Raw genomic sequence first — 3,105 nt, 5'->3', positions numbered from 1 at the left:
GTTACGTTGCTATGACCAATTAGGAAAAAAGTGTTACAATTGTCCCCGGTCTCCCCTACTATTACTGAAAAGCACCAACTGTTCTTTATGGGTACCAAAATGAGTTAATCTGGTATTACGCATGAGTTTGGGCATTTAAAGGTTCAGAAACGTCCTCTTCAGAGGACACATGTGCATTCCTAGTAGTCAGAAGGTTGGAAAAAAGATTAAAGATGAAAATTCACCAGACACAAACATGATATTCCAACTGCTAAAGCGACTTAAAGCACATTATTTCAAACCAAATGGATGCGTAAATCTTTGCGCGTTTTGTTGAAGCATCTGCTTAAGATGGAACAGTATTTGACTGTCCATCCCCTCTGTGTGCTTTTTTTGATTAGGGAACTTCCCTTCCAGAGACTACCAACAGTTACTAGTTAAACTGTCAAAATGTGACGTCATAGACTAAAATCAAGAGGCAGAGCGGAGCAGGAACGCTGCAGAGAGGAATTCCCCCTTTCTCTGAAAAGCTGTCCAGCAGCGGCAGCAGGAGCAGGTCGATGTGTTTCATTTGCATGAGCGCCTGCAGGAAAACGTCTTCCTTTTGAAGCCTGGCATGTTGCAGTTGGGTGTCCTCCTCCTCCTCCTCCTCTTCCTCAGGGTGGTGCACTCATCTCCCATGCAGCGGCTCGTGCGTGATGGAGGAGGGATAACTGCAGTCTCCCGCATGGCCACACACGCTGCCGCTATCGGACTGACCTCTGACTCCTCGCTCTGTCCAAAGTCCGTTCTGGCTCCGGGTTGGGAAACAGATTAGAAATAATCTCTTTCCGGGCTGTTGGGTTATTTATTTGTTTCATTTCAGTATCGCCTCTGCGTGTTCATAATAAAATAACTGATGGAGAAGCCTTGAAAACCCTGAATGGATTTAGGGGGCTTCAATGTTTGTTCATCTGAAAACGCATATTTTTTTCTTGATTGTGTTGGGTTTTTAAGTTCTCGTGTGGCTGGAAGACGGTTTTGTGCACACTTTTTTGCGTTAAATAAGTTCTTTACCCCTAAAAACGTTCAGAAAAAAATAACTGTTCCCAGAAACGTATTTAAACTGGAAATGAGTGGTGCAAACTTTAACATTTGAACATAAAAATCAATTTTTACATTATTTTTAATTTTTTTTATGATGTACTGTTGATTGATACAAAAGTCATTAAAAAAAAGAATATTAGACGCGTCTGGAACGCGCCACAGAATCCAGGTTGCATCCACATAGACTTTGACAAACTATTTATTTATAAACTTTAAGTGAATTTCAGGTGAAAAATGAAGATCGTTTATAATGTGTCCAGCTCCAAAGTCTCACATTGACTGCCCCCCCCCCCCCACACACACACACACACACACAGAAAAAGCATTTTCCTGCTCACTATTGAGACTCTTCTTAATCTTTCCCTTCGTTGTTTATTTTTCTAGTCACGCATGCGTATTGAACTGGTTCAAAGTTAGAGGAAAACTCTTACATTTTAATTAGTGAGTTTGAACCTTTTAAACGTGAAAAGATGCTTTAAATGTATTGTAGTTTTTAATAAATAAATGCTAAAAGCTTTATTTACAACAGAATTGTTGAATTAGAAGCAGCTCTTATGTAGAAGATTTGAACTCCATAGATTTAATGAAAGTAAATGTGAAAAAACAGACAGCAACATCTTATGCAATCAACCAGAGATTACATGTCACATTTACAAATAACCAATATTTTGATGTTAAATTTCACAACAATTAGGCAAGGCAAGGCAAGTTTATTTGTATAGCACATTTCATGTACAGAGACAATTCAAAGTGCTTTTATTGTCATAAAAATGGCAGAAAATCAGAAAATAAGATGAATATTTGCCAATGTAACCTAAAATACACATTTTTGAAATAAATTGTGGCTGGAGACTTCTCACAGCAGTGAAAAAATCATTATAAAAAGTAACTTTTAAGTAAATGTAAAAGAGAAAACTTAACTCCTTATTGAAAAAAAAAAGATGCAAGCGTGTAATCCTCAGATGGACTAAAATTCCTTGAAGGAATATAAAAATATTTGAGGAAACCTTAGAGAATCTGAATGGGAAAGTGGGGGATTTTATGAAGAAAATGCTTTTACCTAAATAAATAAAGTCGTGCACGTGATAGAAGAAAAAAGAGACTCTACGTGTACTTGTCGTGTTTAATGGTTTAATTTATGAGCCAGGACCACGCAGTCAGAAACTCCTTTAAGAGAAACTTAATTAAGCATGGAAAAAAGCATGAAACCACAACTCTGCAGCAGCCGGCCCCGAGGTCAGGACCTCGGTGTATCAGTGAGCCCCCATGAGCCCCCCTACAAAAAAATACAGTGCTTTCTGAAAAGTTTCATATTCAGGAATGAAAAGTCGTTTCATCGTTAAGGAAAAGGAGAAAAGTTCTGCGCTCATGGTGCCCCGCACGCTGGTTCGATTTCCCACACGTGTTCACACCTCGAGCAGCTGGCTGAAGCTTCTCTCAGGTGGGGGGAGACACACCTCAGAGCGCAGGCGCCCCTCCGCGAGGCAGAGGGGAACCCAAACCAGAGGGGAGATTTTACGCGGACTGACTCTGCCCCCTGTTGGAAAAAGAAAACAACCTCTCTGAGGCTGCGCAGTTCGACTGTCAATCATTATGGAGTTTGCAGAGAAATAGAGACTCGATCGAATTGTGCTGCTATAACCGATTTATATCTGAACCTAGGAGATGCAGAAAGACATTTCTGTGTTAAATACCCCAGCCATCCCCCACTCATTAGCCGCGTTACACATGGAGCTAATCCAGTTATGGTCCTGCAGCCCACGTGAGTTCTCCTCTTTATTGGATCATCCCGATCCATCATCCAAAGAAATAAAACACGATGAGCTGTTATTGATGATGTGATCATTTATCTCCCAACACTCTAGAAACCCCACCAGGGTCAGGACCGGGTCAGTATTGCTCAAGGACACTTCAGCAAAGCGTGAATGCGCAGAAATCTGGAGGCCCTGTGCGTAAAAGCGTCGTTATGACGCACGGTTGTTTCCCCTCTGCGTTTCTTATCCTCTTTTCAGCGACCGTGATGGGGGAGGAGGGTGGGGT

Source organism: Oryzias melastigma, linkage group LG20, assembly GCF_002922805.2.
Source record: "Oryzias melastigma strain HK-1 linkage group LG20, ASM292280v2, whole genome shotgun sequence".
Classification (NCBI taxonomy): Eukaryota; Metazoa; Chordata; class Actinopteri; order Beloniformes; family Adrianichthyidae; genus Oryzias; species Oryzias melastigma.
This window is presented reverse-complemented; position numbering follows the sequence as displayed.